Genomic DNA, 16,241 nt, shown 5'->3' with positions numbered 1-16,241 from the left:
GGCTATATGAGCTACATCCCATTTTCAGCAGTAATACAACTGGTTGAAAAAGGGAGGGAAAACCTGACACAGAAAAATTCCCCATTCTCTTAACACCCATTTTACAGAGATCTTTCCTATTCATGATGATGATGATAACTGGGATAATGGTTAAGCACTTTATATTTGCCAAGCACTGTACACAAGGTAATCAGGTCGGACACAGTCCCGAATGGAGCTCACTGTCTAAACATTCATTCATTCAATAGTATTTATTGAGCGCTTACTATGTGCAGAGCACTGTACTAAGCGCTTGGAATGGACAAATCGGTAACAGAGACAGTCTCTGCCCTTTGACGGGCTTACAGTCTAATCGCATGAGGGAGAACGGGTGTTGAATTTGCATTTTATGTAAGAGGAAACTGAGGCCCAGTGAAGTTGTGATTGCCCAAGATCACCCAGCAGGCAAGTGGCAGAGCTGGGATTAGAATCCAGGTCCCCTCACTCGCAAGCCTGTGCTTCCAAGACAGTCTGCTTATCCCATTTATCTTCAAAATAGTCCTCTGAGGTAGAGAGCAGGTATCATTATTCTCTGTTTTTATCGATTGAAAAATTGAAACCCAGAGTGGATACAAGTGATCATACAGTGAGCCAGTCTCTCAACTTCCCAATTACTGTCTTTCCTACTTGAGAATTTCCAACAAGAGCTTCTGCCCATTTAACCCTCTGAATGGAATCCATTTAACCCTCTGAATGGAATCGAGTGGGGTTTTTTTTGGCTACAGTTTCCAAAAGCTCCAAATGCTATAAAGCACCTTTGGATGCGTTCTAATATCTACGATATTATCTAAATGAGTAATCTCTATCAACAGTAAATCACCAGGAAGGTATAGTTCACACTGGGAAGAGGATAGGTATACAAGTTCATCTCTTGCTCTCTCAACCTACATATATTTCTAGATACGTAAGTATGCATAGAAATGTGATGTAGGTCTGTATAAACCTGCAATTGTGTATTGATTTAGATCTACGAGCATGTAACATGTTCTAGTGGTAGGGCACGGGCCGGGTGGTCAAAAGGACCTGGGTTCTAATGCCGGCTCTGCCATTTGCTGTGTGGTCTGGGGCAAATCATTTAACTTCTCTGTGCCCCAGTTATCTCACATCTGGAAAATGGAGAGTAAGACTCTGAACCCCCTGTGGGATAGGGACTATGTCCAACCCTAATTGGTCATATCCACCCCAGCACTTAGAATAATGCTTGGCGCTTAGTAAGTGCTTAACAGAACCACTGTTATTATTATCTAACCATGGAGATGGATCGGTTAATCAATGGCATTGGTTGAGCACTTTCCATGTGCAGAGAGCACTGTACTAAGCTCTTGGGAGAGGACAACAGAGTCGGTAAACACGTTCCCAGCCCACAGCGAGCTTACTGTCTGTGAAGATAGCCTGGCTGCTGACTCCGAATCCTCCGATTAACTCCCGTGACTCTCCAGGAACCTCTCGCCCAGAGATTTGCTGTGCAGTGACCAGGCGCCACTCGTAAAGCCCCAAACCCCGAAGGCAAATGTGGGCAGCTCTACCCAGCCCGGTGGGAAGTGGGAAGGCCTGCTTTGATGTCACAGAGACCCAGCGGTGGGGAGCCGGTCTAATGAGGGAAGGGGCGGAGGAGGGGTCACCGGAAGGCCGGCCCAGTGAAGCTAGGACATGGGGAAGTTAGCCTGGGTGGGGAGGATTAAGCAGAGTAGCCTAGAGTGCCTGGGGTGTGGAAAGGCCGACGACCGAAATGTCGCATCGCCGGTCAGAAGCGAGTTGTGAAAGGTGTAGGCGGGAGTTAGCAGGATTTACCAGGGTGCGGAGCGGAACGGATGAGCCCAGTTTGGCTGCAGCCCTTAGTTTCGGGAAGGGACAAAGGCCTGTCTGGGAGTGGGGGAAGGAGATGGGTGCAGTTGGGGTTGTGAAGAGGAGAGTGAGGTGGAGAGGCAGGAGCAGGGATCTGATGGGGCCTGGAGGAACAAGCTGAGGGGAGGGCTGGATTGAGGGTGTTGGTAACATAGAACAAATTTTTCTTGGGTCTCATAGGTCCAACCACTGAGAAGTCTTATGAGGCCGGAGCTTGAGGAATGGGAGTTCCTATCCGTCTCCGTGTGACTCCTCAACTTGGAATTAGCTATCCTGGTGAAGCCAAACTGAGGGAACTGTGACGAGCTGCTCGTAGAGCGTGGGGCTGGGAGGCCGACGACCTGGGTCCTAATCCTGGCTCTGTCACTTGCCTGCCGGATGACCTGGGGCAAATCACTTTAACTTCCCCGTGCCACAGTTTTCTCCTTTGAAAATCGGATGAAATACCCATTCTCCCTCCCTCTTAGACTGCGAGTCCCATGGGGGACAAGGACTATGTCTGACCTGATTGTCTCCTATGTACCTCAGCGTTTAGTGTAGTGCTTGACAGGCAATAAGCATTTCATTATTTTCATGATCATCATTATTATTATTTTAGCAGCATGACCTAGTGGAAAGAGCACAGGCATGGGAGTCAGAAGACTTGGGTTCTAATCTAGCTTCCACAATTCTTCTATTGGGTGACCGTGGGCGAGTCACTTAACTTCTCTTTGCTTCAGTTTATTCACCCGCAAAATGGGGCTTTAATACCTGCTCTTCCTCCTACTTAGACTGTGAGTCCAAAGTGGGACTTGATTATCTTGTATCAACCCCAGCACTTACCACAGTGTTTGACCCACAGGAAGTATTTAACAAAGACCACAATTATCATCATCATCGTCATCAGCCCAAAATGGCTAGCACCACTGGGATTTCAATGTGAGACTTGGGATCACTGAAAAGCCTGGGACTCAGAAAAGTCATCCATTGTATCAGGGGAATCCATTTCTGGGAGACGCTACCAAGAGGAGCAGATAAAAGGGGCAGAGAGGAGAGAGGTGAGACAATGGGAGAGGCGTCTGGTGGAAACCAGAGGGAAAGTTTAGAGAGGAAGTTGAGGAAAAGCAAAGCAAAGAAGGAAAATAAAACACTAAGCAAAACAACTAACCAGTAAGATCAGGTGGGACAGAGAGTACAATGGAGAAGAACAAAATATCACGGATAAGACCATAAAGAAACACTAGAGTGACTAGGATAGACAGGGCATTATGGACTAAAATAGCATGAACGTTTCTTCGATGTTAGCTAGGGCACAAGTAGATTAAATCACACAGGTGTACAAATACAAATATTTGCCTAAAGTACACAGAAATAAGGGATATAATTATAAAATAATAATGTTGGTTTTTGTTAAGCACTTACTATGTGCGGAGCACTGTTCGAAGCGCTGGGGTAGATACAGGGTAATCAGGTTGTCCCACGAGAGGCTCAAGGTTAATCCCCATTTTACAGATGAGGTAACTGAGGCACAGAGAAGTTAAGTGGCTTGCCCACAGTCACACAGCTGACAAGTGACAGAGCCGGGATTCGAACCCATGACCTCTGACTCCCAAGCCCGGGCTCTTTCCACTGAGCCGATATCTCATGTATACATTAAAAATGTACATTAGGTGACTACTCCCTCTGTAAGGAATGTACTAAAGTTAAAGTTCAAAAAACACTCTGGGACCTTAGAAAGTAACTGTCATATGGCATATCAAAATTCTTATTAAAATAACAACTGTTATTTAGGGAAGCAGCATGGTCTAGTGGAAAGAATACAGGCCTGAGGGTCAGAGGACCTCGGTTCAAATTCTGACTCTGCCACTTGTCTGCTGTGTGACCTTGGGCATTTCATTTAACTTATCTGTGTCTTAGTTCTCTCATCTGCAAAGAGGAGATGCATGACTATTCTGCCTCCTACTTAGATTGTGAGCTCCATGTGGGACCTGATTATCATGTTTCTAACCCAGCGCTTAGTACAGTGCTTGGCACGTAGTGAGCGCTTAACAAATACCACATTCTTATCAAAGTATGATGATCTTTTGGATTCAGATTTTGAGATTTGAGACACATTCACTGAGGCAATTTTGTAATCTTTTCCTTCAGAGTGAAAAAAGAAAATTGACCAAGAAAATATTTTGTAAAAAAAGGAAGGAAATCCATGTAGCTCTGGTTTGGTTACGTTACTATCTCTTTCCCTTGTTCTTGCAAAATAAAATCAGCATGGCAGATCTTCTAGGCAAAGCAGCAGCTGCTTTTCAAGTGATGCCGTTTCTCCCGATTGCTTGAAAATATTTTTCAATTGCAGCACAACCTAATAACAATAATAGTAATAATACTTAAGATACTTGTTTGGTGCTTACTACATATCAAGCACAGTTCCAAGTGCTGGAATACATACAAATTCATCAGGTTGGGCAGAGTATCTGTCCCCCATGGGGTTCACAGGACAAGTACGAGGGACTAGTATTTAATTCCCATTTTTCAGATGAGGCAACGAGAAGTTAAATGACTTGCCCGTGGTCACACAGAAGACAAACGGCAGAGCCGCTATTAGAACCCAGGTCCTCCGACTCCCGGGCCCAGGTTCTTTCCTCGAGGCCACGCTGCTTCTCCCATGATGGTTTTTAGCGAGGACTAAAGAAGACAGAGCATCGACATGGGTCTACCGATGGGCCTGCCCAGCTCTGCCCCGGCTCCGCTGAGCAGAGCAGCGTGAGACCCAGGAGGGGTTGTGTCAGAATTACATCCTTGTGAAAACAATCACACAAGCTGAATGTTTGCCATCAGGTTTTCCTTCCTCTGTCCTCCTCCTCCACCCCTGCATTGTTTCAGTTGCCAGAACCTCAATTTTGTCTTTGTAGAATGGGAAGGGGAAGGGGAAAAAAAACACAAAACTTTCCGAGTGACATTTCTTTTGAAGGTCTCAGTAGAGTACGCAAATAAAAGTGCACCAAATCCATTTTCATTATTCTGAACACTGTAAACAATTGAGTTGATGCAAAATCAGGAGACATTACCTCAGATTGACTCTGCTCCACACATTGCCTATGGAACTTATTTGTCAGTCTCTCCTTTGATTTTCCTACCAATCAATGGTACTTGCTGAGCGCTTGTCTAGTGCAGATCACTGTACTAAGTGCTTGGGAGACTACGACACAACAGGGTTGGTAGAAATGTTCTCTGCCCACAAGTAACTTATGAACCATGGCCTACTGGAAAGAGCACAGGATTAGGATCCTGGGGACCTGGGTTCTAATCCTGCCTCTGCAGCTTGCCGGCTATGTGACCTTAGTGAGTAACAAGACTTCTCTCTGCCTCAGTTTCCTCATCTCTACAGTGGAGACCAAATACCTGTCTTCCCCCCATCCCCCTTACACTGTGAGCCCCATGTGGAACGGGGATTGTGTCCCATCTTTATTATCTTGTATCTATTCCAGTGCTTAGGATAGTGCTTGGTGCATAATAATTACCATAATTATAATTATTATTATTTAAAATGAGGAGAACTAGCTGACTGAATTGTAAAATATGAATATAAGGCACTTTCAAATGGTTAAACCTCAAAACTGCAAAATAATAACAGCAGAGGACTGTACCAAGCACCTGGTAGAATACGACAGTGTTAGAAGACACAATCCTTGTCCTCAAGGCGCTTTCAGTCACATTGAAGATCTGAGACTCAGAAGAGAAAACTAATCACAACTGTTGAAACTTAACACACAAAACACTCTTTATAATCACTATTCCAAGGTGCTGAATATCTATTGGACGTGCTTGGTGCCAAAGTTCTCAGAAAACAGGAGAGAACAATTGTAAACTATCCAAATTCCCCAGATATTGTTCACCAGAGCTGCCTTAGTCAGTGGACTTGATAGCTTGTCAGATCTTTTCTTTTATTGCTGTGTAGGGAGTTCAGCACCGGGGGAGTAGAAAAACTGGAAATGGATTATCTAACTGGAACTTGACATATATTAAACATGCCCAGTCCGTTAAACATTGAACCGAATGCATTATAGACATAGCGGTTTTTGCATGGAACTTGCAGACTCTCCAAACCTCTCATTAGTTCATGAAATTCTTCATGAACGCTTCTAACCAACTGCTATAATGTTAAAAGAGTTGGTTGGTCTTTCTTATCACCTCCCACCTTCTTGCTGCAAACAGGGATTAGTGGTTTTCACATGTGTACATATGCATACACACACACACACGTGTTGGTAAACACCCCACAAAGCAAAACAAACCTTCAACCCACTCACCCACCGCTCACGAATGCTATTTTTGGAATAGCTTCTGAAAGCACAATTGAGCTGAGGGCACCTAGGAGCGTGAAGAAATATTTATTTATTTGATATACTCAATCGTTTGTTTCTTAATTGTTTATTTATACCCCCCCCCCCGGGTTGATAGGCAGTCAGACAGGCAAGCCAGTATTCCCCTTGTATTGCAATCAAATTTACAACTTAGGAAAGGGGTGGTGCAGGGAAACAGACAAGAACAGCTGGGAGCTCATCCGGAGGGAGATGGTCAGACCACAAGATTGCAAGTGAAACCCGTTGGTTGATGTAATAGCATTAATAATGCCCAGCAAATGGATTTTATATGCAGATAGATGGGGTATTCACAGTTCACGTATCAGCTAATCCACTGGTAATGTGTTGCTTCACATTTGAGACAGAAGCTCCCTTATACATGTATTATGTAGACATCGAAATTGCTTTTTGAAGTAATTGTATTTAAAGTATGTAAGTCAGCTTCTTAGAACAGCGAGCCAATAACTCTTCCCGGAAATCTAGCTGAACAACAATTCCTCTTCCGTGTGTGTTTCTTTAAATTCGGAATGCCTTTTTTTCTCTTTTAGGATCACTTCCAAACAGTGATGCCTGCCAGAAAAAACAGACAAACTTTCAATGGCAACAATGCCCATTGTGCTTTCTGTTAGAGTTGCCAGAATTTGATTACCAGGCCAGACATTAACCCTTCTGATGTCATACGGGGGGAGACGAGGAGGTGGCTGGAGGGGGAAGGGAGGAGAGGAGGAAGGAGAATGAAGGCCTGAAGCCAGACCCTTCCAGGATTTTGCAATCCATAGCATTGATTAGACATCTTACAACGGTGTGATGCTAAAACCCTATCAAGTGAAGCCTACACCTCTAATGCCAAGTTTCATTATTTTCTAAAATCCTCTCCTGACCTACTTGAGCATATTGATCCAGAGCTTGATCAACTCTGGTCTCCTTTTCATAATTAGGAGGGTTTATCTGGAGACGAACACCGCCCCAGACTGTATTAACCTACTAGAGCATCTTGTACTCGGTCAGCCGAGAAGGAAGCCACAAGAAGTCAATAGCCTCAGCTGGAGTCAGATGGAACGCAGTTTGCCTTAAGAAAGAATTGATCCGGCAGACCCAACGTAAGCCGCCCTGAGCTCGTTCTGGGATTTACCCATCGGAGGGTTAACTTTTGCTGCCTTAGGAACCTCGGCACTTATATCGTTGAACCCTTTACCCCGGTGAACTGCAACTTTCCGCACCCTGAACTCTTTAGTAATAATAATAGTAATGGTATTACGCATTTATTATGTTCCGGGCACTGTACTAAGCGCTGGGGTGGTGGCTATAAGCCAGTCGAGTTGGACACAGCCCCCGTCCCACATGGGCTCCAAGTCTCAATCCCCATTTTACAGATGAGGGAACGGAGGTGTGGAGAAGTGCAGTGCCTTGACCAAGGTCACTCAGCAGCCAAATGGCAGTGCTGGGATTAGAACCCAAGATCTTCTGACTCCCAGGCCCAGGCTGCTTCTCTAAACTTTCCCTCTTTCCCTCTGGCCATTCCAGGTACCCCTCTCTGTCGTCCCACACCTCCCCTGCCCCAAATCCTCTCCATTATCGCCTCTGCAGTTCCCAAATGACAGATTCTGTTGCCAAGGCAGCCCTTGTTCCCCCGGCACTTTGCCCCCGATGCCCGCTCTGTGATGCCAAATTTGGGGCTGCACAGAGCAGGCCGGGGTAGAGAGGTGGTGGAGGAGAAATCAATCAATCAATGGTATTTATTGAGCTCTTACTGGGTGCAGAGCACTGTACTGCTTGGAGGTGTATGGTTAAACAGAGTTGTTAGACATGTTCCCTACCCACAAGGAGCTTACAGTCTAGAAGGGAGACAGATGTTAAAATAAATTATGGATATGGACATGGATGCTGTGGGGCTGAGGGTGGCTTGAATCTCTAGGACTTAAAGGGTAAAGGGGATGCGGGGAGGAGGGACTCAGATCTTCTCCGTCGAACCCGCTCCTATTCTAAACTCTCCTCCCTCATTCACTGCCACTAGCTTGTCACCGGCCCACCCAATCAGGCCTCTTTGCATCCGCAGAGGCTGAAGATCCCGGCCATTGAAGGGTCCGCTCAGCGGTGGAGATTTGCACCTCCAATACCGTTTCTGAAAGCTGTCGGTAACAGTGGGCATTAGCTCATTATGGGCAGGGAATACGCCTACCGACTCTGTTATGCCGTTCTCTCCCAAGTGCTTAGTTCAGTGCTCTGCACACAGTGAGCCCTCAGTAAATACCATTGATTGAATGATTGAATGGAGAAAGGTGCCCTTGAAAGCAACTCAAACTCTGGAATGTTCTTCCTTTCATGGATTTTTAATCGGTCTGCAGAGAAGACCGAATTCTCTCCGTTTTGCTTCAAGGGAAAAGGATGGCTGGGGGTGGAAGGCGACTGAGGTGAGTGCAGCAGAACTGCAGGAATGAAAAGGGCTTGGCTAGGGAGGATGGGGTAGGGCAACTTTCCAGGAAAAATCATGGATAACAATAATTATACTGGGCTGTGTCAAACACTTACTGTACGCTAAGCACTGTACTGAGCAGGAGATAATCAGGTAGGACGTAATTCCTGTCCTACACACAGAGCTCACAGTCTGAGGGGGAGGGAAAACAGATATTTAATGCACATTTTACAGATGAGGAGATTAAGGCTTAAAGAAGTGACTTGTCCAAGGTCACACAGCAAGCAAGTGGCAGAGCCTGGGTTGAAACTCAAGTCTACTGATTCCCAGGCCTGCACTTTTTCCACTGGCACACACTGCTTCTAGGGGAAAAGAAATGGGAGAATGGCACCTATCAAAAGAAGACTAGAAAGTTAAATGTACGGTCCTACTGTACAGATCAAGAGGAGAGACAGTTTGGAGTTCCCGAAGATTATTCCACCACCCACGACGTTCAGTCTCCGGGCAGAGCAACAGAGCTACCACACTAGCTTTCATCTTTCCGAATCTGCCCGTGCCAGCCTGAAACTAGGCTCTGAAAGAAAATGAGGCATCTGAGGCCCAATCGGAGGGAAACTGAGGGGATCGTATGTCAACTGGCTTCATTAATTAATAAAGGTTGGGGTCCCTTTCCAGGCCCGGTTATGCTGTGGGGCACTGGTGAATGTTGGGACCTGGAGAGAGTGGCAGAGTCCGGGAGGTGCACTGAGGTCAAGAGAAAAAGACTAGCCCTTCCTGTGCCATTGTATCCTCACATCCTGACACTTTGTGTCCGGGTACAAATGCCTTCGTGAGCCGATAAGGAACAGAAAATAGAATTAGCCGGAGGACGAGTTACGTTTATAATGAGAAAGCCTATTTATCCACATGCTTAAAGTATTCGGGGGGCATAAAGTATTACCAGGAAGGTATTTTTCCTCCCAGCATTTCTGGGGTGCTTATCAGTCTCATTTTCCAGGGGCTGCTAGAGGTAGGGGTTGTAGGGGGGGAATTTTAAAATCAAAGGCCCTGGATTCCAGACCCTTAATGAGGTAGGGAGATGAGTGGTTGCCGTGTTTGAGAACCACTAGGCTCAGGGAGCAAGGAACAAGCCAGAAAGTATTTAAAGGTGCTCTCTTACATGGCCATTCAGCTCGCCTGTAATGGATTCACCCCTTCCTCTGATGTGCTTGGTACGGGTCCAGATGGCGGCAGAATAATGGAATAATGTGGGGAAGTTGGATTTCGTAGAACCATTTTAAAAGATTGCAGGCAACTTAGGGCTTTTATCAAAATCTCTGACAATTCTCCAAGTCACTCCAGAGCTATGCCCATGCCTAAATCGGAGAAGCCCTTCTGATTTCAGAGATGATTTTTGCTGTCTTTTACCTTCAAACCCGGTCTATGATTGCCTATAATTATAAGATATCTGAAGGGCCACTTGCCTTGGGCATCAAAAATAAAAACCCAGGAAAAAATGTCAGCCCACTCTAAAGCTTGAAAGTGATAGGGGGGTATTTTATTCCTGGATCTCGTGAAATGCAAAACAATACGACAGCTGCTTTTCCATAAACGGATTATTATTATTATTTCTACCTAGACAGCTTGATAGTAGCCATTATCTTCTTTCTGGGTGTCTTATCAAGTTCCGACCGTACGCGGGAGAGCCGATAAGAAATGAGACATGTCACCCATGGGATGACTGAGGATTATTTTTATGCACTTCTGTTCAGAAACATCCAATCACAGAGAGCTGGAAAGTAGTTCTATTGTTCATGCTAGGCAGTTGCTATTCTTCCTCCAGTAGAAGAGCATAAAAAGGATGTTCCTGCCATTGTGTGATAGATTGAAATTTCATTACTCCCAGCTCCGGTGCAAGCAGCGTGGATTTCCAAAAGCTGCGTCTTCGTGGAATGTTTTTGAAGAGGTAAATGAAGGGAAGAGAAAAAGAAAATAAAAGAGGAGGAACTGAGTACAGACTTCAGACGTTTGCGCGAGGGAAGCAAGACATGGCAATTTCAAAAGTGAGAATTTATAACACGAGAAATATTTTGAGACCGGAGGGAGTTTGGGAGCATAGCGCAACCGATCTTTTGATCCTTTTGGCCTACTTGCGCAATCTGTTTCAGAGTTCCAAAGTCAGATAATATGGCCTTTGGCTGAATTTCTACTTAATGGCCTCCTATACCCACTAACTTGACAAATTAAATTAACAATCATCTAATTCTGTTATTGCTTTCTTTCCTTTCCTCTTCTACAAGAATGACTATGATAATAGTTATAAATCAGAACCCTTGATTTTTACATTCCTCACATCCCCAAAGAAGTCGCTTGTCCAGGAAAAACTACAATAACTGATAGGAATTAGAAGTGTTTTAAACTGTATTTCACTAATAGAATTGTCTCAGGTAATAATAATAATTATGGTATTTATTCAGCGCTTACAGGTGTTAATCTCCAACAGTACAGATTGGCTTCTTCTGAATTTTTCACTATTTCAATGAGAGTTTGCCTTATAAACTGTGCTCTATTACCCAGAATTGAGTTATAGACCTCCTCTTCCCTCTCTCCCCTCAGTGAAACCAGGGAGCAACTATGCCTATCTTTAATACGAATAGAAAACCGGGGAAAATATTCCTGAGCAAGAAGTCTCACCTCTATACTCATTATGTTTCTGTTTCTAGTCCTCTCTTTCCTTCACTTCTTAGATTGTGAGCCCATAAAGGACCCTGTCTAATTGCCATCTATGTATTCTTTCTCAGTGTCTTGTAAAATGCTCTGCACACAGTAAGCAATTAATACATACTAGTGTTTAATGCCACTACTAATATCCCTTCCCGCAAGGCTTCCCCAGTTATTATCCCAACAATTCCTAGTACCCCAAGTTGTAGGAACACCTGGAAGGAGCACGAAACTAGAAGCCAGTGAACTCGGCTTCCGTTTCTGTTGTCGTCGTCGTCTTATGCTGTCGAGTCGTGTCCGACCCATAGCGACGCCATAGACACGTCTCTCCCAGAACGCCCCACTTCCATCTGCAATCGTTCTGGTAGTGTATCCATAGTTTTCTTGGTAAAAATACAGAAGTGGCTTACCACTGACTCCTTCCACGCAGTAAACGAGTCTCTGCTCTCAACCCTCTCCCATGCCGCTGCTGCCCAGCACGGGTGAGTTTTGACTTGTGGCAGATTGCCTTCCACTCACTAGCCACTCACTGCCCAAGCTAGGAATGGAATGGACAGGCCTCTGCTTGACTCCCCTCTCCTGTAGTCGTGACTGGTAGAGTACTGGAAACTCTCCAGGTGCGACCCTGAGAGGGGGAACTCGGCTTCTAGTCCCAGTTAATCAATCAAAAGTATTCACTGAGCACGTACTGTGTCTAAGTCCCTATATTAAGTTTTGGAGAGAGTGCAGTAGAATCAGTAGGCAAGATCCCTGCCCTCCAGGGGCTTGCAGCCTAGCAGAGGAGACAGACCCTAAACTAAATTACAGGTAGGAGGAAGTAATAGAATATTAACATAGGTACATAGCCATGCTCTTTCAAGTATTCTTTTTTTATGGGATTTAAGTACTTACTATGTGTCACCCACTGTTCTAAACACTAGGGTAGATACAAGATAAATTGTACACAGACCATGTCCCAGATAGGTCTCACGGTCTTAATCTCCAGTTTACAGATGAGGTAACCGAGGCACAGAGAAGTTAAGTGACTTGCCCGAGGTCACACAGCACACAAGCGGTGGAGCAGACTTAAGAACCCAAGTCCTTCTGACTCCCAGGCCAACACTCTATCCACTATGTCGCGTCGCTTCTGTTCATCCTGTAATTGTCTAGGGCATCAAAAGTTCCAGTTCTTTAGCACTGTCTTCAGCACTGTCCTGACACACCTACTTAATTCCAAAAAGTAAATTATAGGAAAAGGAATCAATTCATCAGTCAGTAGTATTTATTGCCCCCATTATGTGCATGGCACTGTACTAAGTGTGTAGGAGTGTGGAATGGAGTTAGCAGACGCCATCCCTGCCCTGGAGGAACTTACAGTCTAGCAGAGGAGAGAGTTGGAGTGGCAATTGAAGAGATAAATCAGAGGGAGAGGAGAAATTAGTGAAGGAAGTCTTCCTGGAGCAGATGGGATTTCAGCGGAAGTGGGAATATGACCACAGTGCCTGGAAAAATGATCTCTTATCCTGTTGCAGTTTCTGACTGTTAAGTAGATTATGGACTCTAGACTAGTCTACGTGTGGAACCGTCTTTTAGTTAACTTCATTAGCGAACTCACACGCCCCTCAGTAATTCTGGGAATATCTAGAGGCTGAAATGGTGGTGTTACTATTGCAATTAAAAGGAATAATGCAACTGTTTCCCATTTATAAAAGAGACAGTAACAATGACCCCTTACGTATGTCAAAGGGATACTTTTGAGGATCAGTGATATAATACAATAGCTTTGACCTCTTGGACAAAAACATTCTCTATAACATCACAGCATCTTTATTATTGTAAAATTGAATAATCTTTCTCGTCAAAGAGGATTGCAGATTGTAAAAACACTAGCTAGGAAATCATATCTGAATTAATTAATAATCAGAATATCTGGGAAGTGTTCTATTTGGAAGATGGCATAAGAAAGCGTGGTTTAGTGGAAAGAGCACAGGCTTGGGAGTCAGAGATCATGGGTTCTAATCCCAGCTCCACCACTCGTCAGCTGTGCGACAAGTAAAATGGGAATTAGGACTGTGAGCCCCACGTAGATAACCTTGTATCTATCCCAGTGCTTAGAATAGTGCTTGGCACATAGTGAGCGCTTAACAAATACCATCGTTATTATGATTAAAGTCTCCTCCGTGTCCCAATTTATAAGGCTCAGTAAGATTCAATAAAACAAGGAATATATTCCAATCCCTCCTCTGTAGACTTTTTTCAGGATTTTCAATGTTATTTAATAAATGTATTCCAATTTTCAGAGAGAAGGACATTCCCATTCCATTTTCTCCCTTAGAAGCATGATAAATAAAAAATAACTGTTTCTGTCTATGAAATATTCCTGTAACTACCTCCTCCAATGAAAAAATCTTGAAAGCTAAAATGATCAAAAGGGAATTGAGTTCTGAAACTGTTCTTTATTGCTTGTCAAGGTTTTATATTTGTGATTTAATTCATATACTGCAGAAAAATTTTATCATAAAAAACTCCAGAAAATAATTTGATTTATTTTTGAATGCCAAATAAAGAGAAAAGCAAAAGATTTGACATTTGCTAGGTAATAGGAAATGAAGTGAGAGAGAATATTTGGGGTTCCTTCCTTTTCATTTAGGAGCAGTAAATCAATTTCACCTTGTAAATCTTAGAATTCCCATTGTAGGATTTAACTTTGACCTTGAAGGTCAATGCACATGATTAAAACTAACTAAATGTAAAATTGGAACAAAAATTAAGTCAAAAGGGTAAATCCTTGTTAAAAATGGATACACCTTCAAAAGCTAAAGTGAAGCCTAGATAAATTAATGAAATGTCAAGAAAAGGGGGGATTATGTCAGATTTTCATCTTTTGAGGCTTCTCATGTCTGAAGATTTATATAAGAGTTTCACGCTGGATTTCTTGTATGGATTAAAAATATCATTAGGAGCAAATCCTGCCCCTCCAACTTAGTGCATTTCAAATGTGGAAGAAAGCCCCTTTACTAGTCGTTACACTTTCGGTTTATTTTTGACTGTAAATCGAACTGAAAGACATTCAGATGAGCAAGATGGTATTTGGCCATACAGAATCCCTGTCTAAATGTAGAATTATTAGATTGATCAAAATCACTTACCATTTTACACACCAACATATTTGGTACTTTCAAGAATGCCATTGTTTAGAGAAGCAGTGTGGCTCAGTGGAAAGAGCATGGGCTTGGGAGTCACAGGTCATGAGTTTGAATTCCGGCTCTGCCACTTGTCAGCTGTGTGACTGTGGGCAAGTTACTTCACTTCTCTGTGCCTCAGTGACCTCATCTGTAAAATGGGGATTAACCGTGAGCCTCACGTGGGACAACCTGATGACCCTGTATCTACCCCAGCGCTTAGTACAGTGCTCTGCACATAGTAAACGCTTAACAAATACCAGCATTATTATTATATCCATTTAAAACCACGTGAACATGTAAATCCTTCAAAACCGCATCCCTAAAAGCAGTAAAATAGAGTCATCCTGTACTCTTAGATATGTTTCTGTTCTTATTGCTCTTGGACTTTTAGCATGATTGTGATTTTGCGTTTCCCTCTTTCTGTTGTACACTTACTAATGATAGGGACTGAGTCGCCACCCTTTTCCAAAGTTCTTTGCACACAAAACAACCTACTCAATAAATGTTGGTGATAATGATAGTATGAAGTTGAGAGATAAATTCTTCATTTTCTCTTAAAAGTTAACAGTTTTTAGGTTCCTAAAGAGGTGGATGGTTTTAAATACTTAGATAAAGGAGTGATCCCTCTGGTAACCAGAATCCAAAATATAATCAATATGAATTTGATGACTTGTACCAAATACCATCCTGGTTCTCTTGGTGGCCTAGTGGAAAGAATCCTGTCCAAGGAGTCAGACGTTCCGGGATCCAATCCTGACTCTGCCGCTTTCCAGTTGTCTTACCCCGGTTGAGTCACTTAACTTCTCTTTGCCTCAGTTTCCTCATCTGTAAAATGGGGGTTCGATACCTGTTTTCCCACCTACTTAGACTTGGAGCCCCATGTGGGACTGTGTCTGACTTGATTTTCTTGTATTGACCCTAGGACGAAGTACAGGGCTTGGCACCTAGTAAGCACATAACAAAAACCACAATTGGTTGTGTTATTTTGCCTGATTTTTAGAGCTATCAGTAGATCAAATGAAAAAACTTCAGTTGTAGGATTTAGGTTACTTTGATAACACTAGTGGTGGTTTATTAATAATAATAATAATAATAATGGTCTTTGTTAAGTGCTTATTATGTGCAAGAAACTATTCTAAGCACTGGGTAGATACAAGATCATCAGGTTGGACACAGTTCCTGTCCCACATCAGGCTCACAGTTTTAATCCCCATTTTACGGATGAGGGAACAGAGAGGCACAGAGAAGTTAAGTGACTTGCCCAATAATGTTGGTATTTGTTAAGCGCTTACTATGTGCCAAGCACTGTTCTAAGCGCTGGGGTAGACACAGGGGAATGAGGTTGTCCCACGTGGGGCTCACAGTCTTAATCCCCATTTTACAGATGAGGTAACTGAGGCACAGAGAAGTTAAGTGACTTGCCCAAAGTCACACAGCTGACAAGTGGCCGAGCCGGGATTCGAACCCATGAACTCTGACTCCAAAGCCCGTGCTCTTTCCACTGAGCCACGCTGCTTCTCCCCGGTCACACAGGTCGCCCAAGGTCACACAGGAGACAAGTGGCAGAGCCAGGATTAGAAAACAGGTCCTTCTGACTTCCAGGCCCGTGTTTTATCCACTAGCCCATGCTGCTGCTCTGGTTTGAGTGAAGAACAACCTTAAAAAGCCCATAGGTCCAAATACATATTATGCTGTGAGGTAAAATCCTAAGCTCCTTGTGGTCAGAGACAGCTTCTTTCTCAT

At 43.8% G+C, this 16,241-nt stretch overlaps 1 non-coding gene across 1 annotated transcript; it reads right to left on the bottom strand.

Moving 5' to 3' along the window:
- Positions 1-11,826: 11,826 nt before the first annotated feature.
- LOC114816790 lies at positions 11,827-11,969 on the bottom strand. The gene has a single exon (XR_003764598.1). It is a non-coding gene; the product is annotated as a small nucleolar RNA SNORA7 (small nucleolar RNA).
- Between the last annotated feature and the right edge of the window lie 4,272 nt (positions 11,970-16,241).

The sequence above is a fragment of the Ornithorhynchus anatinus genome, chromosome 14 (genome assembly GCF_004115215.2).
Source record: "Ornithorhynchus anatinus isolate Pmale09 chromosome 14, mOrnAna1.pri.v4, whole genome shotgun sequence".
Classification (NCBI taxonomy): domain Eukaryota; kingdom Metazoa; phylum Chordata; class Mammalia; order Monotremata; family Ornithorhynchidae; genus Ornithorhynchus; species Ornithorhynchus anatinus.
The sequence above is the reverse complement of the archived record's forward strand: the minus strand, read 5'-3'. Positions and strand labels throughout refer to the sequence as shown.